Below are 26,305 nucleotides of genomic sequence, written 5' to 3'. Positions count from 1 at the left end.
CTGGGTCACTCCAATCTGTCACTGCCCCTCCTGTCATCTGGTGCCCATGACCCAGCCTGGTACTCCAGAAAAGGTTTGGCCTTCTACTTGCATGATTTGTTGGGCATCAGGATTTCTGTAAAAAATAGATTCAATTACATTCATTAAATATGATCTGTAAATCAGATGTGCCATTGAGAATGGCCTACCCTCCAATGAGCCCAAAATTTGAGGGATTTTTTTTCTCTGTTGTTCCTCTCTCAAGTCCAGATTGTCTCTTTAAGTCATCCTGAGGTATAAAAGCCAAAACAAATCAAAATTAAGATTGCCCAAATATCACCCCCAGCAATACAGAAATAAAAAGTCAAATATGATCAGGTATACTGCTTCTTCAATGTAAAAATGACTGAAAAAAGAGATTCAAAAAACAAGCTGCAAAATGATGAGACTTTTTAAAAAGATTTATTTATTTATTTATTCATTTGAGAGAGAGAGAGAGAGAGAGCCCGTGTGAGGGGGGGGGGGGGGCAGAGGAAGAGGGAGAGAGATTCTGCTCTAAGCACAGAACCCAGAGCTGGCCTCTATCTTACCACCCTGAGATCATGACCTGAGCCAAAACCAAGAGTCAGACACTTAACTGAGCCACGCAGGTGCCCCAATCATAAGATACTTTTAACTATAGAGAACATACTGAGGGTAGATGGAGGGAGGGAGGTGGGGGATGGGCCAAATGGGTGATGTATATTAAGGAGAGCACTTGTTGTGAAGAGCTCTGGGTATAACATGTAAGTGCTAAATCATTAAATTCTACACCTGAAGCCAGTTTTACCATACATGTTAACTAACTAGAGTTTAAATAAAAACTTGAAGTAAAAAAAAGTAAAAAATAAACAAATTTTCAAAATTTAAAAAAAAAATTAAAAACAAGATGAAAAAGTCTCCTAACTTGATACAGTTCCTTTTACAAACTTTTCCATCTGAGAAGAAATTGAAAATAGAGTCATTCTTGTGAATGAAACACAGAAAAGATTACTTTAATATTTTCAACTTGTAAAACAAAGCCCTGATTTATTACCAAAATATTTGCTAGACCAGTTTTCAAAATTATGTATTTAATACTCTTGTTCTTAACACTCAGGACTTACTAGGGGTAGAATGGCAGGAGAGAGGAGGAAGCAGACCCACAACATTGGGGAGAGGCCCAGCGAGCCTGCATCCTGATGGTGGACACAGTGGTGAGACCCAAGCTCATGATGGGAGCCAGGGGCAGCTGTCTGGCAGGTGTCTTGGCTCCAGAGAGCAGCTGACTACTATTCCAATGGTACATTTCATAGTGAAACAAAAGACAATTACTCCCCTTAGAAGCTGGGTGTTTGGGTTTCACACCTTCTCATTTGGGCATTCTTTGCTTGGCCATCAACAAGAACTGATTGAAAAGAAATACTCACAGAGATTTCAATTACTGTTAATGTGGCCTAAGTGTTTTCACTGTCACAGTCTAGGGCTTCAACTTTTTAATAAGTTTCCCGTAATTATTACAAGTTTTTGGTCTAATTCCAGCTGAGGATTTAATGGGACTCATTCTGACAAGATATAGGATATTGTCCCAATAGATGTTCATTTGGAAATGGGCCACTTGCAATTTCGAGTGTGCAGAGCTGTGCAAGATTAAAAGCACTGGCAGTATAATTTCCACCTTGTGTCCCAGGCTCTGTGGATTTGTAGCTCATCCAGGCTGTCCATCTGGGGAGCAAACAGCATGTACTCCTTGATGAGAAACTCTGGCCAACCAACCAGCTGTGAAAAAAATAGATTACTCTTGTCATTTTTTTCTCCTAGGTAATTTGCTGGGAGTAAAAATATAATTTCTTAGAAGGTGTGCAGTTAAAAGCAAATACTAGAGATGTGTCTGATTTATATTTAAAACTTCACTACAGTTTTATTTGTTAAATTTAATTTTCAACAATATCCTGACTGTGATAATATTTTCTAATTCACAGGAGATAGAAAGGTTGGTTTGTGGTATTTGTACACTAAGCAAACACAGGAAGGAGGATGTGGATGAGAAAAGAACATAGGAGAAGGACTCAGCTGGCAGGCTGAACTGAACACGAAAAAATGCACTGTTGTTCTTCCTAAGGTAAAGAAGATATTATGGAAGAACTAAGTAACAGTTGGGAAAATAAATCTTCCTATTGCCCCCAGGAAGCTAAAATGGTAAATGCATCTTTTTAAGGCCTCTGACATATAACTTCATCCTTGTAAAAATTCAGAAGGTCATGCTAGATAGATAATCATGGTAATTCTAGATCAATTGAGCTTCAGAGCTAAAAGAGATTGTTAATAACAGTATGAGTTGTAATATGTAATAGCTATAGGTGTAACTTACATATTCAGCCAGCCAAAGGGAATGTATTTTCAGCCAGCCAAAGGGAATGGAAGGATATATGCTAAGTAAAATTAAACTCTTTCTTTTGTACCCAGTGAAAACTTAATGATACAATTTGAAATGAAAGAATTTTGGTAATACCTCTGCACTGTGAGTTACAAAATATGTAGACATAAATGAGTGTTGCAGAGGCTGTCTGGATTTTTAAAATTACAGCACTGTGCCTCATATAACCTTATCCAGAAATTGTTCTATCCCAGAAATTATTTTTAAAAAAATTGATTCCAAACAGGTATTAACATTTTTAATTGCTATATTAATGTTAAATATTATTTGATATATTTTGACATTGGCTATATTTAGCTTTGCATTAATATATACATGTACACACACACACACAGGACAAAAGACTTTGTATCAATAGTCTTTTTTTCCTACAACTCAAAAAAAGGAGGATTCTTACAATTTGATAAAAGGAAGCCAAACAAACCAATAAAAAATAATGTGCAAAGATCTGAACAGAATCTCTACAAAAAAGGATACATTTATAGGTAAGAAGCACATGCAGAGGAGCTCAACATGAGGACTTATCAGGGCATTGCAAATTAAAACAATAATGAGATACCACTCCACATCCATTAGATTGAATACAACTTACAAGCCTGACATTATCAAGTGCTGATGAGGAAATGGAGCAATGGGAATTCTCCAACATTGCTAGTGGGAATGCAAAATGGTTCACTTTTTTTTTTTTTTTTAATAGTTTGGCACATATAAAGTTTAACATTCTTTTACTATTGACCCAGCTATTCTATTTCTAGATATTTATTCAAGAAAAGTGAAAGCATAGGTCCACACAAAGACTTACATATGCTTTGTTCATGACAGTTTTACTCATAATAGTCAGAAACTGAAAACAACTCAAATGTCCTTTACCATACCCAGTGAATGGCTAATTAAACTGAGGTATACTCATACAATAGAATATTATTCAGCACTAATAAAAGAACTATTAATACACACAACATGGGTAAATCTCAAGACATTATGCTGGGGCACCTGGGTAGCTCAGTGAGTTAAGCCTCCAACTCTTGACTTTGGTTTGTGAGCTCTGGGTTGTGAGATCGAGCCTCTCATCAGGGCTCAGCAGGGAGTCTCCTTAGGATTCTCTTCTTCTCCCTCAGCCCCTCCTCCCACTCTCTTTCTCCACCCCCCCCAAAAAAACTTACAAAAAAAAATTACACTGAACAAAAACAGCCAGACACCAAAGGGTACTATATGATTCCATTTGTATAAAGTCTAGAAAAAACAAATCTAATCTTTAGTCATAGAAAAAAAAGATTAGTGGTTGCTTGGAACCAGACATGGGAGCTGGTTACTGACTAAAATGGGCACAAAGGAACTTTCTGGGTAATAAATTTTTTTTTTATATCTTGATAATGGTGGTATTTATACAAGTATACAAATGTTTCAAAACTCATTAGAGTACATTTCATTGAATATAAATGTATACCTCAATAAATGTGATTAAGTGTATGTATTTTTTAAATTGCCAGTGACTTTCTAATTCATTTAGAGTAAGCCTTTGAATGATTATCAAGCCTCTCTTTGATTACATTGTCTTCCTTTCACCTCCTTCTCTACCAAAACCACCACCTTACCCATCTTGATATATAACTGGAAATGCCAGACACACTAAAATCTTACGCAAACCATTCCTTCTGCCTGGAAAACTATACTTTCAGATTCCACTTGACTCATTTCCTCAACTTCAATTATTTTCTCAAATGTCTTTTTCTCAGTGGGACCCACTCTGCTCACTCTACTTAAAATAACAACCTTCCTAACACTGCCCATAACCTATTCTTTTATTTTTCTGTATAACTTCTATCACCTTCTGATACACTCAATATTTTACTGATTTTTTTTATATTTTAGCCCCCCCCAAACTACAATGTAAATGTCATGAGTTTGGGATTTCACCTGTTGTATTCATTGTTGAATCCCTAGAACATTGTCACATAGAAGGCACTTAACTTATGTTTGCTGAATAAATGAATAAATAAAATCATAAAAGAAATGAAATCAACCTTATAGTCATAATACTAAATATGGCAGATCCAAATTCCCACATTAAAAATGACAGATGGTCATATCATGTATAAAATGAAACCCAACTGCATTCACCCAAATAAAATTAAATAATCAAGGATAAAAATCACTTCATGTTAGATCAATACAAGCAAAGAAAAGCAAGAGCAGCAGCAATATTAAAATTACTAAACACTAATCTAAGAGAATATCATGTGGTATAACTTACAAAAAGAATTTAATAGTTATAAATCTAAAGATATCAAAAAACACATCAAAAAAAGCAAAAATAATACAAATGAAGCTTAATAAGAATAATAGTGGAAATCTTTTCAGAGTTGAACAGATCTGGTACAGAAAATAAGTATAGATAGAGAAATTGAATGAAATAATAAATTTATAAGGTATTTATTTCTCAATGAACACTGTCATTTCATTAAAATATAAACCCCACGAAGCAAGGTATGTATCTGTGCTGTTGACTTGCTATATAACCAGCACCTAGAAAAAAGCCTGGCATAGAATTGAGCTTGATGAATATTTGTTGAATGAATATTTGCATTCACAATATTTGACTCAGTACTTGATTAACAAAACCTTCAACAAAATATTTTTTAAAGGAGTTTAAATTTATTTATTTTTTTATTAAAATTTTTAAAATTTTTTATAAACATATAATGTATTTTTATCCCCAGGGGTACAGGTCTGTGAATCACCAGGTTTACACACTTCACAGCACTCACCATAGCACATTGCACATACCCTCCCCAATGTCCATAAACCCACCACCCTCTCCCGGCCCCCCTCCCCCCAGCAACCCACAGTTTGTTTTGTGAGATTGAGTTACTTGTGGTTTCAACAAAATATTTTTAACGGATGTGTTTAAAGTAAAGCTTGTGCAAACCACATAACAGAAATTATGTAAGATGAAACATTTGAAAGAACATATTAGCAATGTAATCCAACAATGCAGCAAAGAATAATAACATCATGTGATCAACTAAGGTATATTCTAGGAATGCAAGAGTGAGTTACTATCAGGAAATCTATAACTATAAATTCATCACATCATTAAAGGAGGAATATATGATCATATCAGTATTTGTTGAAAGAGCCTTAGATAAAACTAAGCCACTATTGCTGATATAAAAGTTAAATAAAAATGAAATAGATGGGGCACCTGGTGGCTCAGTCATTAAGCATCTGCCTTCGGCTCAGGTCACTATCACAGGGTCCTGAGATCAAGCTCCACATCTGGCTTCCCGCTCAATGGGAAGCCTGATTCTCCCTCTCCCACTCCCCCTGCTTGTGTTCCCTCTCTCACTGTGTCTCTCCCTCTGTCAAATAAATAAATAAAATCTTTTAAAAACAAATTAATAAAAAAGAAAATAGACATCTATGACTTAAGTATAATAAAGTTTATTTACCAGTGATTAAGAAATATTATCCTAGATTATGAAACACTAAACACATTTTAAGTTAGGAGCTATACTGAGGTGCCTGTTAATCATCTTCAGTATGTAATAGTAACTTGACAGTTTGAAAAAAATAAAATAGAGCCAGAAAATAAAATAATAGTATAAGTTTTAGGGGAAAAAAGAGATAATTTTTTGTTGTTGATTATAGGATTCTGTGCCTTGCAATCCCAGAAGACACTGGTAAATTACTAGTAATTTAATGAAGAACTTAGCAAAGAGCTGAGTATCATAGGAATAAATAGAAGTCAACATGTCTCTGAATAAATACAGACATGTGATGTTCTTGAATGAGTAGATTTCAAAATCACCAAAGAAATCCAAAAATAAATATATAAATTTAATACAATTAAAACTGAGGTAAGAGTCTTTTAAGAATTAGATCCATTTATTTTAAAGTTTAGATCCAAGGAGGAGGGGAGCCCAAAAGCAACTAAGAAAAAGATGAAGAAGAAAAGGAGATGATGTCTTACCAGGTATTAGAACTTTAATATTCTGCTGTAATTGGAGCGCCTGGGTGGCTCAGTGGTTAAAGCTTCTGCCTTCAGAGGAGTCAAGATGGCAGAGAAGTAGCAGGCTGAGACTACTTCAGCTAGCCAGAGATCAGCTAGATAGCTTATCTAAAGATTGCAAACACCTGAAAATCCATCGGCAGATCGAAGAGAAGAAGAACAGCAATTCTGGAAACAGAAAAACAACCACTTTCTGAAAGGTAGGACCGGCAGAGACGTGAATCCAAAGCAACGGGAAGATAGACCCCGGGGGGAGGGGCCGGCTCCCGGCAAGTGGCGAAGCAACGGCGCACAAAATCAGGATTTTTAAAAGTCTGTTCCGCTGAGGGACATCGCTCCAGAGGCTAAACCGGGGCGAAGCCCACGCGGGGTCAGCGTGGCCTCAGGTCCCGCAGGGTCACAGAAGGATCGGGGGTATCTGAGTGTCGCAGAGCTTGCGGGTATTGAAACGGGAAAGCCGGCTACAGAGACAGAGCCGACAGTAAGCTCGCAGCTCGGTGTAACCTTGAACCGGTCGCAGGCTCCGTGAGCTTGGAGCGCGGCCGGAGGTCAGGCAGATGGGAGTAACTGGGCGCTGTTTTCTGAGGGCGCACTGAGGAGTGGGGCCCTGGGCTCTCGGCTCCTCCAGGCCGGAGACCAGGAGGCCGCCATTTGTATTCCCGTCCTCCGGAACTCTACGGAAAGCGCTCAGGGAACAAAAGCTCCTGAAAGCAAACCCGAGCGGATTACTCACCCCGGCCCCTATAAGGGCGGTGCAATTCGGCCTGGGGCAAAGACACTTGAGAATCACTACAACAGGCCCCTCCCCCAGAAGATCAACAAGAAATCCAGCCAAGACCAAGTTCACCTACCAAGGAGTGCGGTTTCAATACCAAGGAGAGCAGCAGAATTCCAGAGGAGGAGAAAGCAAAGCACGGAACTCATGGCTTTTTCCCTGTGATTTTTTTTAGTCTTGCAGTTAATTTAATTTTTTTCTTTTTCATTTTTTGTTTTTTTTCTCGCCTTCTGGTTAAATTTTTTTTTTAACTTTTACCTTTTTCTTTTTTAACGGTTTTTAACTAGTTTATCTAATATATATATATTTTCTTTTTTATATTTTTCTTATTTGTTTTCTTTTTTAAATTCTTTTCTTTTCATTTTTTTTCTTTTTTCTTTTTTTTTTTTTTCTTTCTTCCTTTTTTAACCTCTTTTTATCCCATTTCTCCCGCCTCACGATTTGGGATCTCTTCTAATTTGGTTAAAGCATATTTTCCTGGGGTTGTTGCCACCCTTTTAGTATTTTACTTGCTCCTTCATATACTCTTATCTGGACAAAATGACAAGACGGAAAAATTCAACACAAAAAAAAGAACAAGAGGCAGTACCGAAGGCTAGGGACCTAATCAATACAGACATTGGTATTATGTCAGATCTAGAGTTCAGAATGACAATTCTCAAGGTTCTAGCCGGGCTTGAAAAAGGCATGGAAGATATTAGAGAAACCCTCTCGAGAGATATAAAAGCCCTTTCTGGAGAAATAAAAGAACTAAAATCTAACCAAGTTGAAATCAAAAAAGCTATTAATGAGGAGCAATCAAAAATGGAGGCTCTCACTGCTAGGATAAATGAGGCAGAAGAAAGAATTAGTGATATAGAAGACCAAATGACAGAGAATAAAGAAGCTGAGCAAAAGAGGGACAAACAGCTACTAGACCACGAGGGGAGAATTCGAGAGATAAGTTACACCATAAGATGAAACAACATTAGAATAATTGGGATTCCAGAAGAAGAAAGAGAGAGGGGAGCAGAAGGTATACTGGAGAGAATTATTGGGGAGAATTTCCCCAATATGGCAAAGGGAACGAGCATCAAAATTCAGGAGGTTCAGAGAACGCCCCTCAAAATCAATAAGAATAGGCCCACACCCCGTCACCTAATAGTAAAATTTACAAGTCTCAGTGACAAAGAGAAAATCCTGAAAGCAGCCCAGGAAAAGAAGTCTGTAACATACAATGGTAGAAATATTAGATTGGCAGCTGACTTATCCACAGAGACCTGGCAGGCCAGAAAGAGCTGGCATGATATTTTCAGAGCACTAAATGAGAAAAACATGCAGCCAAGAATACTATATCAAGCTAGGCTATCATTGAAAATAGAAGGAGAGATTAAAAGCTTCCAGGACAAACAAAAACTGAAGGAATTTGCAAACACCAAACCAGCTCTATAGGAAATATTGAAAGGGGTCCTCTAAGCAAAGAGAGAGCCTACAAGTGGTAGATCAGAAAGGAACAGAGACCATATACAGTAACAGTCACCTTACAGGCAATACAATGGCACTAAATTCAGATCTCTCAATAGTTACCCTGAATGTTAACGGGCTAAATGCCCCTGTCAAAAGACACAGGGTATCAGAATGGATAAAAAAACAAAACCCATCTATATGTTGCCTCCAAGAAACTCATTTTAAGCCCGAAGACACCTCCAGATTTAAAGTGAGGGGGTGGAAAAGAATTTACCATGCTAATGGACATCAGAAGAAAGCAGGAGTGGCAATCCTTATATCAGATCAATTAGATTTTAAGCCAAAGACTATAATAAGAGATGAGGAAGGACACTATATCATACTCAAAGGGTCTGTCCAACAAGAAGATTTAACAATTTTAAATATCTATGCCCCCAACATGGGAGCAGCCAACTATATAAACCAATTAATAACAAAATCAAAGAAACACATAAACAATAATACAATAATAGTAGGGGACTTTAACACTCCCCTCACTGAAATGGACAGATCATCCAAGCAAAAGATCAGCAAGGAATTAAAGGCCTTAAACGACACACTGGACCAGATGGACATCACAGATATATTCAGAACATTTCATCCCAAAGCAACAGAATACACATTCTTCTCTAGTGCACATGGAACATTCTCCAGAATAGATCACATCCTCGGTCCTAAATCAGGACTCAACCAGTATCAAAAGATTGGGATCATTCCCTGCATATTTTCAGACCACAATGCTCTAAAGCTAGAACTCAACCACAAAAGGAAGTTTGGAAAGAACCCAAATACATGGAGACTAAACAGCATCCTTCTAAAGAATGAATGGGTCAACCGGGAAATTAAAGAAGAATTGAAAAAAAAATCATGGAAACAAATGATAATGAAAATACAATGGTTCAAAATCTGTGGGACACAACAAAGGCAGTCCTGAGAGGAAAATATATAGCGGTACAAGCCTTTCTCAAGAAACAAGAAAGGTCTCAGGTACACAACCTAACCCTACTCCTAAAGGAGCTGGAGAAAGAACAAGAAAGAAACCCTAAGCCCAGCAGGAGAAGAGAAATCATAAAGATCAGAGCAGAAATCAATGAAATAGAAACCAAAAAAACAATAGAACAAATCAACGAAACTAGGAGCTGGTTCTTTGAAAGAATTAATAAAATTGATAAACCCCTGGCCCGACTTATCAAAAAGAAAAGAGAAAGGACCCAAATAAATAAAATCATGAATGAAAGAGGAGAGATCACAACTAACACCAAAGAAATACAAACTATTATAAGAACATACTATGAGCAACTCTACGCCAATTAAGTTGACAATCTGGAAGAAATGGATGCATTCCTAGAAACATATAAACTACCACAACTGAACCAGGAAGAACTAGAAAGCCTGAACAGACCCATAACCAGTAAGGAGATTGAAACAGTCATTAAAAATCTCCAAAAACAAAAGCCCAGGGCCAGACGGCTTCCCGGGGGAATTCTACCAAACATTTAAAGAAGAACTAATTCCTATTCTCCTGAAACTGTTCCAAAAAATAGAAATGGAAGGAAAACTTCCAAACTCATTTTATGAGGCCAGCATCACCTTGATCCCAAAACCAGACAAGGATCCCACCAAAAAAGAGAGCTATAGACCAATATCCTTGATGAACACAGATGCGAAAATACTCAACAAAATACTAGCCAATAGGATTCAACAGTACATTAAATGATTATTCACCACGACCAAGTGGGATTTATTCCAGGGCTGCAAGGTTGGTTCAACATCCGCAAATCAGTCAATGTGATACAACACATCAATAAAAGAAAGAACAAGAACCATATGATACTCTCAATAGATGCTGAAAAAGCATTTGACAAAGTACAGCATCCCTTCCTGATCAAAACTCTTCAAAGTGTAGGGATAGAGGGCACATACTTCAATATCGTCAAAGCCATTTATGAAAAACCCACTGCAAATATCATTCTCAATGGAGAAAAACTGAAAGCTTTTCCGCTAAGGTCAGGAACACGGCAGGGATGTCCATTATCACCACTGCTATTCAACATAGTACTAGAGGTCCTAGCCTCAGCAATCAGACAACAAAAGGAAATTAAAGGCATCCAAATCGGCAAAGAAGAAGTCAAATTATCACTCTTCGCAGATGATATGATACTATATGTGGAAAACCCAAAAGACTCCACTCCAAAACTGCTAGAACTTATACAGGAATTCAGTAAAGTGTCAGGATATAAAATCAATGCACAGAAATCAGTTGCATTTCTCTACACCAACAGCAAGACAGAAGAAAGAGATATTAAGGAGTCAATCCCATTTACAATTGCATCCAAAACCATAAGATACCTAGGAATAAACCTAACCAAAGAGACACAGAATCTATACTCAGAAAACTATAAAGTACTCATGAAAGAAATTGAGGAAGACACAAAGAAATGGAAAAATGTTCCATGCTCCTGGATTGGAAGAATAAATATTGTGAAAATGTCTATGCTACCTAAAGCAATCTACACATTTAATGCAATTCCTATCAAAGTACCATCCATCTTTTTCAAAGAAATGGAACAAATAATTCTAAAATTTATATGGAACCAGAAAAGACCTCGAATAGCCAAAGGGATATTGAAAAAGAAAGCCAACGTTGGTGGCATCACAATTCCGGACTTCAAGCTCTATTACAAAGCTGTCATCATCAAGACAGCATGGTACTGGCACAAAAACAGACACATAGATCAATGAAACAGAATAGAGAGCCCAGAAATAGACCCTCAACTCTATGGCCAACTAATCTTCGACAAAGCAGGAAAGAATGTCCAATGGAAAAAAGACAGCCTCTTCAATAAATGGTGCTAGGAAAATTGGACAGCCACATGCAGAAAAATGAAACTGGACCATTTCCTTACATGACACACAAAAATAGACTCAAAATGGATGAAGGACCTCAATGTGCGAAAGGAATCCATCAAAATCCTTGAGGAGAACACAGGCAGCAACCTCTTCAACCTCAGCCACAGCAACATCTTCCTAGGAACAATGCCAAAGGCAAGGGAAGCAAGGGCAAAAATGAACTATTGGGATTTCATCAAGATCAAAAGCTTTTGCACAGCAAAGGAAACAGTTCACAAAATCAAAAGACAACTGACAGAATGGGAGATATTTGCAAACGACATATCAGATAAAGGACTAGTGTCCAGAATCTATAAAGAACTTAGCAAACTCAACACCCAAAGAACAAATAATCCAATCAAGAAATGGGCAGAGGACATGAACAGACATTTCTGCAAAGACATCCAGATGGCCAACAGACACATGAAAAAGTGCTCCATATCACTCGGCATCAGGGAAATACAAATCAAAACCACAATGAGATATCACCTCACACCAGTCAGAATGGCTAAAATCAACAAGTCAGGAAATGACAGATGCTGGCGAGGATGCGGAGAAAGGGGAACCCTCCTACACTGTTGGTGGGAATGTAAGCTGGTGCAGCCACTTGAAAACAGCATGGAGGTTCCTCAAAATGTTGAAAATAGATCTGCCCTATGACCCAGCAATTGCACTATTGGGTATTTACCCTAAAGATACAAAAGTAGTGATCCAAAGGGGCACGTGCACCTGAATGTTTATAGCAGCAACGTCCACAATAGCCAAACTATGGAAAGAACCTAGATGTCCATCAACAGATGAATGGATCAAGAAGATGTGGTATATATACACAATGGAATACTATGCAGCCATCAAAAGAAATGAAATCTTGCCATTTGCGACAACATGGATGGAACTAGAGCGTATCATGCTTAGTGAAATAAGTCAAGCAGAGAAAGACAACTATCATATGATCTCCCTGATATGAGGAAGTGGTGATGCAACATGGGAGCTTAAGTGGGTAGGAGAAGAATAAATGAAACAAGATGGGATTGGGAGGGAGACAAACCATAAGAGACTCTTAATCTCACAAAACAAACTGAGGGTTGCTGGGGGGAGGGGGTTTGGGAGAAGGGAGTGGGATTATGGACATTGGGGAGGGTATGTGCTTTGGTGAGTGCTGTGAAGTGTGTAAACCTGGTGATTCACAGACCTGTACCCCTGGGGATAAAAATATATGTTTATAAAAAAATAAAAAATTAAAAAAAAAAAAAAAAAAGCTTCTGCCTTCAGCTCAGGTCATGATCCCAGGGTCCTAGGATCCATCCCCGCGTCAGGCTCCCTACTCAGTGGGAAGCCTGCTTCCCCCTCTCTCTCTCTGCTTGCTTCTCTGCCTACTTGTGATATCTCTCTTTCTGTCAAATAAATAAATAAAATCTTTTAAAAATATTGTATTGTAATCAAAATAATATCATAATGGTACCCAAATATTCACTGGGTAGTCAGTGTAATAAACAGAGAATCCACAACCAGATCTCTCTAAATTTGAGGATTAAATATATATCAGAAATTTTATTTCAGTTCAGCTAAAAAAAGAATGAATGGTTTAAGTAATGTAGACCAAGTTGGTTATTCATCTGGAAGAAAATACAGGTGAACCTCTCTCTTGCAATGTAAACAAAAATAAATCTCAGATAAGGATTAAACCATAAAAAACAAAATACAATGAATCTAGACTACATGTATAATCTAGAAAGTACAGAAAACCTTTCTAATAAAGACAGAAAATCCAGAGATAACAACAACAACAAAAAAAAGATGAAACTGCACTATAGATAATTGTTAAACATCTGTATGTAAAAAAAGGTGCAATAAACAAAATCCACGAGAACATCTTTGGATTTGAGACTGTATTTTCACTAGAAATGAGAACCGGAGGGTTAATATCTAGAATACATAAGTATCTTTTAAAAATTAACAACAGAAAAATAACTATCCCAATAGAAAAATTTTAGGAGAATATGGAAAGAACAAATCCAAATGTCCACAAACATAAAAAAAGATACTCAACCTTATTAAAAGTAAGGGAAAAAATAATCAATAAAATATTTTCTACCTAGTAGAAAGGCAAAAATTAGAGAGTAATAACGTCCACTGGTTGTGGGGATAAGAGGAAAATAGATATATTTCTACATCTTTGATCAACATATGAAATGGTATGTCCTTTTGCAAACAGTCTGGCAGCATTTTTTAAAACTAAAATACCGATAGCTTTTGCCGTAGCACTCCTTCACTTCAGAATCTCCCCTAATAAAAGCACAAATATGCAAAATATATTTACAAGAATATTTATAACAGCACTACTTGAGGTAGCAAGATACTACAAAGTAAGTGGTGCCCTTCAATAAAATGAAGTTAAACCCTGGTTAAGTCACATGACTATTACATCTCTATCAAAAGAATGAATTTTAGCTAAACCAATACACTTAGGAGAATATCCATGCTCATTGTTTAATAATTTTTTAAAGTTACGCAAAGTGTTATATAATAACATAATCCCATTTTTTCAAACAATGACCAAGAAACCATGTTGTCCATGACACTATGACTACTGAGAATAATACAAGAGGAAACATACCAGGTTGTTAACATGGGTTCCCTGGATAGAAAGTTTGGTGATGTGGGACAAAGGGATGGGAGAAAGGTGAGAAGGAGGAGGAAGCCAAGCAAAAAGAAAATACTACATTTTTAAAGCAATGCATAACACTCTTCAAATACAAAGCATATAATCCCATTTGTGTATTTGTGGTATGTGTGTATGGTATATGCGTGTGTATGGAGTATGTGTGTGTGTGTATGTGGTTGTATATGTATGTACCACAAAAAGAGACAAAGAGAATATGTGAGAGAGAAATAATTCACTAGTTTCCAAAGGAAAATAATTTTTAACTATCTTAAAATTATTTGGTTCTCTTCTGCTTGGATGAATCTTTCAAAATGTTTAGAAGATGAAAATAGATATAAATTATTTAAGTAGTTTACAACCTTTCAGAAACATACATCCATACTCCTGAAAGGAGGAAACACTTGTTTCCAGAAACTTCCTTATGACTGAAATGGTATGAACTTAATAAAGACTGATAAAAATCACAGAACAAGGTGCATAAAACAGAAATAACTCAAGTTCAATCTCTTTAGGTTTAGGCTATCCTTAATTAGATTCTTATATCATAGATTGAATTGTGAAAACAGTAGGTATTACATTTTAAAAAAAGAAGTTCAGTTTGGCTGTTTCATCAATAAACTGCAAAACCAAGGATTTAAAATAGGCAAAAAAATGAATTTCTCAACACTTAAAAGAATCATGAAGTAAAAGGTTTCAATTTTATCTTACAGACCATGAAGGTTTTCCATTGAAGAGAAGGAGCTATTCATTCTCATACACTATATTGGTTTCCTGTGGCTTCTGTAACAAATTAACAAAATTTGGTGGCTTACCACAACAGAAATCTATTCTTTCACAGTTCTAGAGGCCCGATATCCAAAATCAGTATCACTGGGCCAAAATCAAGATGTTGGCAGCCGTGTAGTCCCTCTGTGGACTCTAGAGAGAACCCATTACTTTCCTCTTCCAGCTTCTTGTGGTTGCCAGCATTCATTGGTTTGTGACCACATCACTCCAGTCTCTACCTCTGTGGTCCTATTGTCTTCTCCTCTTCTGTCTGTGATTTTACACTGCCTCTCTCTTATAAGGACACTTGTGACTGCATTTAGGCTCCACCTTGATAATCCAGGAAAATCTCTCCATTTCAGGGTCTTTATTTAGTCACATCTGCAAAGACCCTTTTCCCCAAAAAAGTAACATTACACGTTCCAAAGATTAGGACTTCATACTTACAGGGACTATTATTCAGCCTGTAGTAGAAAATGAGTACAATCTTTATGGGGCATGGCTTGTTAAACTGCATTGAAATCCTTAAAAATGTGTGTATCTTTGATGAAAAAAATACCATTACTAGCAATGTATTCTAACCAAAACAATTCATTCAGTTAATAGTTTTAACAAATACAATCATGTGAACATGGATGTTTGCCTAAAAGAATTATAATAATGACAGATCAGAAACATCCTAAACACTTAACAAGAAGAGACTAGGTTTATAAATTATGCATCCATGCAATAAAGAACAAAGCAACCATAAAATAATAATATAAATGTGTACTTATAGACATGGAAAGACATATATGATATTTTAAGTAAGAAAATCAGATTACCAAACAGTGTGATCCCATTGAATATTTGTTTATTTATGTGCTTCTGTGTTTATATTTATTCATATGCATGTGTGTACGTATGTATATATATTCTGAAACACAAGGAATGGAAGTATGTACCTCGAAATACCAACAGTGATTATCTACAAGTGAAAGGATTTAAGTTTATTTTTCTAAAGTGAATATATATTGCAATAATAATTTTTTAAAGTCAAGTAAAAAGACACACGCTTCTGAGAATGAATGACTAAAAGACTACTCATCTCCCCTGCACACACACACACACACACACACACACACAAAATAACACCAGGATATACTACAAAGAGCAGCAATCTTTAGGGCATGAAGAAAGAGGAGAAAAAAGTACAAAGGTCTTCTTTGCCTTTAGCCTGCAGCTAAGGGTACTTGACACCAGCCAGCAAGGGTCCAGAGTGCAGTTGGGAAAACTGTATTATCTCTGGCTTGAGAACCGGAAAGACAAAGCGGGGGAAACCATGACTGTACAAGGTAGTGGGGAAATCCTGGAAGGGAAAGACACGGAGAAAGAACTGTCGGATTCCTGACCTGCATTTCTAACCGACCCCTGAACCACATCTTCATGGAAGTAGCTCAAAGCAGCCAAGCTAGTGACGAGACATCTGAACTGAGGTCTAAGCTACCACCATAAGAAACAAGATTTGCAAGGCGAGTCAACATAACCGTCTACTAAAACAAAAGAAACAAAACTCATGTGAGTAAGATAACATAATACAGAGCCTCCACAGCTTAACAAATAACATCAAGGACACAATTCAAAATTACCAAACATGTGAAAAGCCAAGAGAATGGAACACTCTATCAAGAGAAATGAAAATCAACCAAAACTTCCTCTAAGCTGAACCATGTTTTAGAGCTAGTAGATGAGGATTTTTTAATCATTATTATAATTAGTCTAAATGAAGTGAAATAAAATGTGCTTACAAAGAATGATGGTGTTCCTGTCTTCAGTGGTTGGTATGTGAAGTCAGTCAGGACAATTCTTACACACCATCTGCCCTATACCAGCAGCCTTGAACTCATGCAGCCACTCAACCCCACATCTGTTGGTTCACGCTTGAATTCATTCATGCCTCAAATGTCTTTGAAATTCAAAAGGATTTTCTTTATTCTAATAAACTTCTAACTCATTAACATATCTCAAATATCATCTCTAAAATATTAATCAAAGGATGCCTGAGGGGCTCAGTCAGTTAAACATCTGCCTTCCGCTCAGGCAGGTCATGATCCCAGAGTCTTGGGATCAAATCTCACATTGGGCTCCCTGTTCAGTGGCGAGCCTGCTTCTCCCTCTGCCTCTGCTGCTCCCCCTGCTTGTGCTCTCTCTCTCTCTCTCTCTCTCTATGACAAATAAAATAAAATCTTTTAAAAATAAATAACATAAAATATTCATCAAGCATCAGCTGTGTGCAAGTGTTAGTGCTAAGGCTAGAAAGCCAGAAAGATGACTAAGATAACCATTTTATAGCCTTTGTGAAATGAAGTAGGAAATAAATGAACAAGTATAGCTCCTCTTTGCTTGCCATCTAGTAAGGATAAGCTAAGTACGCACTAATTATAAAAATTATATACTATAAATGACACACCATAATGCTCAATACCCAGGATTTTCAACTGGAGTGTGAAGAAGGGTATGCTTTTTTTAACCCAAACACAACCCACTAGAAAGTCTGATATGCCTACCCCGCCACCACTGCCTACAAGAAATGGGGAGAAATACTGCCACAGTGGTTTACTACCTTTGATGAAAGACTTCCATATCCCTCATATCCATTAGAGCTAAAAATGGTCAAAACTTCAGCTATATATAATTATTTTCTAGTTAAACACACACATACATTAATGGTATATTGGAGTTTCATAACAATAATACAGAAAAAAATATTCCATCATTTTGAATTTTTACTCCTCTGATTCATATTCCATAGTTACCTCTCCAACAGAGTAGGAACACCAATGACTGACCCACTGATACTTATAAGTCTTAAGAAAGTCTTCAGAAAAACACTCATGGATTAATTATTCCCAGAGTTATCCATAAGAAAGCTATCCTAAGAATGTTATCCATAAAAATGTCTCCTTCACCTCACCCTAGTCCCAGATGAGAAAATCTTAGTTGGTGGATCCATGTAGGTGGAAATCAAACTTGTACCATCCACCTGGTGGCAACCATCCCAATAATATGGGTTACTGCCTTTGTCTAGCTGCAGACTCAAACTCTTGCAATTGCCCTAAAAAACTAAAATAACAGAAAACTGAAAAAGAAGCAAGAATGTTAGAGAGACTCCAGTTGATCATTAATAGGTTCAAATATTTGTGCTTAATTGAGTTGCGCTTACATGACATAAGGTCATTAGTTGATTGGGTTAATTTCATCCAAGAACTGGCCAATCCAAAAAAAAAAAAGAAAGAGAAACAACAAAAAAGAGTGATAGCAGCTATTTATTGAATTGTAGTTAGGTAGGTCTCAGTACTTTGGCTGTGGGTGTAGAAATCTGAAAAGGAATGGAGGCTCCTATGAAAATGGTAACTTCAGGTATTAAATCAATATGCACATGTACATAGAAAAGCATTTCATAAAAATTAGACATTTTTTTAGTTTAAGCTGATTTTTAAATGTTGAATCCATAAATACATATGACCATTTACATTTTAAAACTTTTGCCTTTAAATGTTAAAATCTGGTATTTGCAACAAGATGATGGTAGGAAGCTTCCTATTAAATTGCTTTGACAATTTTAGTTTGTACAGGACAAGATATTTTTCTTCCTCTTTTCTAATTATAAATGTAGCATATTTTCACATAGATAACTTGAACATTACAGAAATTTCAAAAGGCAAAAAGAAATCTCCCATAATCCTACCCCCCCAAAGGCAACTGCATTATTCATCTAGGTACATTTTCTTCCAGTCTTTTTTTTTTTTTACATTTTAAACACAGGTAAGATTATGGTGGGCCATTCATACATTATCCCCGTGGCTTGATACCACCATTTCCTTTGTGCTTACTTACTTGAAAAAGGCAATCACTTCATATTTGCAAATGTTATTAGTTAAAAATCATGATAGCATATACTTGGAAAAATTCTTGGAAGAAGTATAAGATAATATTCTTAACAAAGGAGTAGAAATATACTGCCAGCAGTCTACCGTGACAGTTCCATGCTTGAGAAATCTGAGATCAGGCATGCATTTCTCTCTCTATGCCACTATGACCAAAAAATTTAACTCCAAAGAAGTCTCAGAAAAAAATATTCATGTGTGTTCTCCTATTTTCTTGCATGGTCTAACTAAAATGATTCATTAGCAATAAGCTCTCAGGATAAAGGATTTTTGTTGTTATGTTATTTGTGTTTTTTTTTTTAAGAGAGCTAGTTAGGAGGGACAGTGCGTACGCATGTTTTCTTATCAAAATCTAATATCCCAACAGTACCAATTTGGGGGGCCTAAATGACATCTAGGAGATGACTATGTCTTCTTCTTCATCAGAGCCAGAGTATAATTATCCTCCATAACAACAACTTCAGCCCATGTAAGCAGGAAAGAAAGTTGAAAATGAGCCAGATTAACCCCAGATGTCAAGGTTGGGAACATTCCAGAGAGATACATCTGGAAGTATCTACAGCCAAACCTGTCCTATCTGTAACAAAGGTGATAAATTCCTCCTTCAGAGGAGAGAAAACCAGAACAGGTAAAAAACAATGTTGTTGAGTCAGGTTTTTGGCATGCTGGTACCATTCTCTGTGAGCCTTCAAGAAAGGACTGAAAAGTAGCAGGGAAGTCAAGAATTGAGACCAGAATGCTAAACAAAATTCAAAAGAAAACACAAATTACAAGGATATACGAATTAAGTTGGAGAGAACGTTGTTGTTTTCTCTTCCCCCCAACCCCAAGCCATAAATAAGATACAACAGTGCACCCTTCTGGTCAAAATGCAAAACTAACATTCAGATAAAAGTCCAGTCTTTAATTCTTTGGGGATTAACTCAAAGAGTTTCTGGTTTCCTCATCTAGTGAAGGGGCTCATAATAATGACCTCACTTGCAGACTTTTTCTTAAATGACGAAAGCAAGAGACTTTCACACATGGAACTTATTTCCATAAGAGAGCTTTGTCACTGAAGGAGGAGCATGATGGCAAAGAAAACTGAAGACCTTTGATGTCGTATTTATTCAATATTTGTATGGGTATCTGATAATCTATTCCTTTGACTATCTAGGAGCTTTCCCTAAATGTGATAATTGCTTACTAAGTACTTGTTGAATAAAGTAATCAAGCAAATTTCTGGAACGCTAACCCTCAGTGAAATCTGAAAATCAATTCTATTTCAGCCAATATGCAATAGGTCTGAAAGTTTCAATAATGGGAAGCCCAAAGTATTATGCAAAGGAAAAGCAAGTAGGAAAATATGTAGCCTTTCTTGTTACAAATTTGTACAAATGCATTAACATCAGCATAGAGTTTATGCACAACAATGAAATCTGATCTATGTAGAACCAGTTGCTATCCTTATCATTAAGTGAAGGCTATCACAAATTACTATGAAGAATTCGCATACCGCTTTGATGGAGCAATGAGTATAAAAGGTAGTTCATAAATAGCTTTGCATTAGAAAGTCTTTCCAGACCACCTGTCCACTTCTGTAAGCTATAGGCAGTGGAGAGCACCAAGGGAAGTACTCGAGCATCTTCTAAATTAAAAAAAGAAAATGTTTCAGAAACTCATAATCCTATTTTTGGAAATAACTATAAGTATGTTGTCACCTATTCTCAAATAGTTGACAGCAGTCGGGACATGGTTTCCTGAAAAGTAATTGATATTGCAAAATTTCATTTCTCCCTAACCCAATTAAAACTGTACAACAGAGTCCATAGTCTCTCCTGGTTCACCTCCCCTTCCAATTTCCCCCAACTCCCCTCTCCTCTCTATCTCCGCATGTCCTCCATGCTATTTGTTATGCTCCACAAATAAGTGAAACCATACGATAATTGACTCTCTCTGCTTGACTTATTTCACTCAGCATAATCTCTTCCAGTCCCGTCCATGTTGCTATAAAAGTTGGGTATTCATCCTTTCTGATGGAGGCACGAGCACTGGGTGTGGTGCAAAAATAATGAATACTGTTATGCTGAAAGTTGAAAAGAAAAGAACAAAGGACAGTTATATTGATCGTACCAAATGTTTATTGTCTGAGTAAATGAAGCAAATGTAAACTACCTTATAATACATGGAGATTAATGAAAACCAAAAAAAAAAAAAAAAAACAACAACAACTATACAACATAGTAAGCTTTCCTGCCCTTTAGAATTTCCATATTAAAACTTGGAATGTTCAGAGCATGTCTTCACATATTACCCCTTTTTGGTTTCATAGTTGAAAGTATCAAAAGACTTAAAACAACATTATAAAAAGTCAGCAATATTTATAAAATATCATTATCGCAATACCGCCATGTTTCACATCTCAGTAAAAGCATCCATGGTTATCTTCCTACCCTTGGTCGCCTTGCAGCAATCTATCTCTTTGAGAACTGTTTTCTGCCTTGACCACAATCTCTTAGAATTAATGAGGCTAAGAATTAATGTTTCAGTAAATGGGAACTCTTTCTTTGGCACTAGGTTGACATTATGCTATACTTATAAATGCCACCAGCTGTATTCCAATACATAGTGCATTACATGGTCTGCTCAAGTCAATGATTCATCTGACAGACAACACCCTAAAAGCATAACAGCATGACTCAGTGTTAGCAAAAATAAATTTTATACATTGATCAAAGTTTGGGGACTTTCCTATAGGCCTGCTATACACTACTTCCAAGGCATGCCAGTTAAGAACCAAGTATATTGACCACATACAAAGAATGATTAGACATTCTGGAGATAAAAATAGTCTCAAAGAATTATAAATGCTGATTTCCAAAAATAGGTGTTAGTCTGAAACTCCTTGCAAAAATTACTCCAGCCATAGAAAGTCAACGAAAGCAAGAAAGAATTCCTCTCCTAAAATCTAAACACACACAAACACACACACACACACACACACACACACACACACACACACAAGCTTTCCTAAGACACACTTGGGATTCAATTTTTAGCAATAAATCGTCTTGCCTATAAAGATTTCTTCCACCAAGTTCAAACCACACAGATATCAGACATTACAATACTAGCATAAAAATACAATGGTAAGAAGCAAAGTTCATGGACAAAGATCCAGACTTGATCGGGGCATCAGCAGGATATAATCAGAGGAAAGGGAAGAACAGAGACTTCCTGAAGAAATGAAAGACTCTGCTCTCCTGTCTTGTCAGAGCCATGGAAGAAACACATTTAAAACCGGAAAAATGTAGCAAAGAGAGCAACCAAGGGTTAATGTTTCTTGAAATAGAGATGAAACTGGGAACCATGAAAAGCAAAAAAGGTTTCCAAAGCAGATAACCTGCATACCCCAAATCTTGAGAATGCAGGCAGTGAAAGTACTCATATATTATAAAACACCTTGTGTATCACAGAAACACCTGGATCCATGGGCAATAGACCTGAAATGGTGTCCATATCAAATGCAAGATGAAAGAGAACATCAAGAAAGAGCAGACAAGCTTTGTGGAGTTAGAATGTTAGAATCAGGAAATAATACAAAATGCGGCTCTTGCAGAGAACCCACGGGGAGTAGCCATGGGTGGGCAGGTGGGGGAGATTTATCTGGAGGTAAGTCTTGGTAAGTATTTTGTAAAATTAGAGGTCTGCCAGAAATTAAATTGATGATACAATAAGCTGAGTTTTAAATGAGCCATTACATAACGCTGTTTGAAAGGTTAGTGGTAGTATGTGCAAGTACAAAAATGATGGCAAGATCCGCAAAAAGATAGAAAAGTTTGCCAGCAAACAGAGGCCAATCTATAAACCTAGCTTGTGCCTAAGCACGGTAGTGGCTGTTGATGGCATATGAAGGAATAAGAAGACACTGTCTCTGCCCTCCAAGGAACATAGGAATGAAAGGTTCTAGATGGCTTTAATCCTTATGAAAATCCTGTGAGATAGATATAACCACTTCCATTTTACAGATAAAGAAACTGAAGTTTGAAGAGATTATTAAGTAACTTGCCAAAGGTGCATAGAAAAGTGCTAATTCAAAACTCAAAGCACATGATTTGATTTTTCCACTAAAACACATATTCTAATATATTATAGAATAATATGCAGCATTTTTTAAAAATAGCAACTAATACGGGGCACCTGGGTGGCTCAGTGGGTTAAGCCTCTGCCTTCAGCTCAGGTCATGGTCTCAGGGTCCTGGGATCGAGCCCCACATTGCGGGGGGAGGGGGGCAATCTCTGCTCAGCAGGGAGCCTGCTTCCTCCTCTCTCTTGAGATCTCTGTTTGTCAAATAAATAAATAAAAATCTTAAAAAAAAAATAGCAACCAATACAAAATAACAGGTTTTGAGTGTCAAACACGAGAAAATCTGGTAACATATAGCACAGATGAAAGGTAGGAACATGGTGGAGTGTCGACCGTGTATCCTAGACATGAGTGCTGGAGCTGATCAGAAAGGAGGGGGCTCAAAGAGGACAGAGGTAGTCAAGAAAAGCAATGGACAAAGGGGTATCTTTCTTGGCAGGATCATCACGTGCAGGAAAGTGAGCGTAGTGGGTTCAAGGCACAGGAAGGAGAGTGACCTACCAGAAGTGGAGCTGGGAGGGGCTGCCATGGAGACATGCAGCATGGGCAGGTCACATAGAACCTGGAGAACCAGGCAAGAAATTTGAGATTCAATGTCGTGGGAAAGAGGGAACACTTAAGATTTCTGAGCTGAAGAGTAAAATTCCTACTGGCCCACTGTAGTCTAAATTTGTCCTTATGTTAGGTTTCTAGTGCCACTGTAACCAATGACCACAAGCGTTGTGGATTACTACAATACAATTACTATCCTGCAATTCTGTCCAACATGGATCTCACTTCACTAAAATCAAGGTGTCAGCAGGGCTGCATTTCTTTGTGGAGACTCAAGGGAAGAATTCCTTTCCTCGCCTTTTCCAGCTGTTAGATGTTGTCTGCACACTTTGGTCATTGGCCCCCTTCCTTCACTTTCAAAGTCAACAACATTGCATTTCTCAGATCATTCTTTTGCAGTCACATTTCCATCTGACCACATCCATAAAAGTTGTCTGCTTTCATGGATCCATGTGATTAGATCTGGATAAACCAGTATGCCCCTTCCTGTGATTAAGGTCCTTAATATTAGTCATTTCAGAGACCCTTTTTCTAGGAAAGATCATATATTTACAGGTTCCAGGGATTAGGACACAGACATTTGGAGGACGATTATTTTGCCAGCCTGACTATCACATGTCCGCTCATGCATCTCTAGCCCCTTGTGGCTGTCACACATCCTCCTCTCTGTTCCCTAGTTCCTCTGCTCAAAACCTTCAATGGCAAAAACTACTCACTGAATGACAGGATGCTTAGTTTGGCATTCCTGTCAAATGACTGGGAACCAAATGAAGGAATAAAATCACTGGGTGAGGAAGACCTGAGAAAGAGGAGGGCAAGGCAGAGGCAATGGACTGATGCTCAGGAGATGGTAAGCTTGGCCTGGAGTGGAGGTCAGCGAGGCAGAGAAGCACACTGTGGCTGCAGCGCCAGACTCCATCCCTGGGGGGTGTGATGTGGGGAATTTATAGCATCTCTTTCAGTTCTGTTGTGGGTCTACTGAAGTGGGGATACTAATAGAGCTTTCCTCACTGGATTATCGTAAGAATTGATGAAATAAATGAAGTTAAATACACGGCAACCACTTATCACATAGTAGGCACTCAATAAATGTTACTTCCCTCTCCTTTCCCAATATAAGGAAAAATAAAGCAACTGAATTACAGTGAGTGATTCATGAGAACTAACAGAGAGATGCAGAGGTATTAAATGTTGGGCTTAGTTCAGGGTAATTGCTCTTTCCACACAGGTGGAAAATGCCATATTGCTTCTCTTTAGGATGTATGACCATATTTCTATACAGAACTAATGAAAAGATGTCATTAGCAATGAATATTTAATTGAAAAATTATAATCTAGAGAAACAATTTAAATGTAAGTGATAAGTACAAAATGAAAGTTCTTAAATATGTGTGTATGTATAATATCATCACTAAAAATCAAATGCTGTATTCATAATGATTGAGCATTAGAAAATTTATGAATTATTTATTCATTGAAAAGTATTCATTGAATGCCTTTTATAGTATATGTCAATATATATTATATGCTAAACACTTGAGATACACTCTGCCCTCTTAGAACTTATATTCTAGAGGGGGGGAGACTAATATATTTATATATATAATTAATATACATATATAGTAAATAAGTGAATAGTTTTCTTCCCCAAGTTTTTTCTCGTAGATGCCCAAGAAGTACAAAATTTTTTCATCGGCCTTAATAAATATACATCTAAATTATATTTTAACTTGATAAGTTTTTTCATATTAAAGCAAGAAGAAGTTTTTGGGGTTTTTTTTTTTAAGATTTTATTTATTTATTTGACAGACAGAGATCACAAGTAGGAGGAAGAAGGATCCCCGAGAGCAGAGAGCCCAATGCGGGCCTCGATCCCAGGACTCTGGGATCATGACCTGAGCAGAAGGCAGAGGCTTTGACCCACTGAGCCACCCAGGCGCCCCTAAAGCAAGAACAAGTTTTAAGAAATATTATATACCAAGACAAAACCTATAAATAAGGGAGGGAGACTCAGTAATAAATTACTCTCAAGAATATGTGTATACAAAGAAATACGCTGCTTATTTTTATGCCTCCACATCATTCTAAAACTCAGTTCACATATGCAACAATACAGGACGTAAGAGAGAAGAAAAGAGGTAAAAAAGAAAGAGGGAGAGAGAAAGTAAGGAAAAGAGAATGTGGGGTGGGGGAAGGGAGAGATTAAGGAGGGAGGGAGAATAGAAGGAAGGAACCATAAATGAAAGCAACAGCAGGAAAATGAGATTAATACTGTAACACGTTTTTTTTCGAGAAAGGGACTAGAAATTAGAAACTCTGAGCTACTTAGCAGTCAAAGCAAAGAAGGAATACAATTACCAACAATCATCCCAGAGTTCTAAAAATAAATATGTGCCTGAAGAAAAGCATACATTTACTTGCTCAGAGACCTAAGAGAAATCTCTCCCACAGATTCTCCTCATACCTGTAATACCACATTTTCAACAACAGTTTAGGCACAACAATTTTAACGCTGGTGTCTTCAACACACTGGAAGGCTTCAGGTAAGTGGCCGAGAAAGGAGTAGAGTTCCAGCAACGCCCAAAACGGATACCTCAGACCTGTACCATATAACACACAGTGAACTGCTCAATGACACAAGTGTGTTGCACCACAAGTGCTCTGCTCTGTTCATGTC

The sequence above is a fragment of the Mustela nigripes genome, chromosome 2, assembly GCF_022355385.1.
Source record: "Mustela nigripes isolate SB6536 chromosome 2, MUSNIG.SB6536, whole genome shotgun sequence".
NCBI lineage: Eukaryota > Metazoa > Chordata > Mammalia > Carnivora > Mustelidae > Mustela > Mustela nigripes.
The sequence above is the reverse complement of the archived record's forward strand: the minus strand, read 5'-3'. Positions refer to the sequence as shown.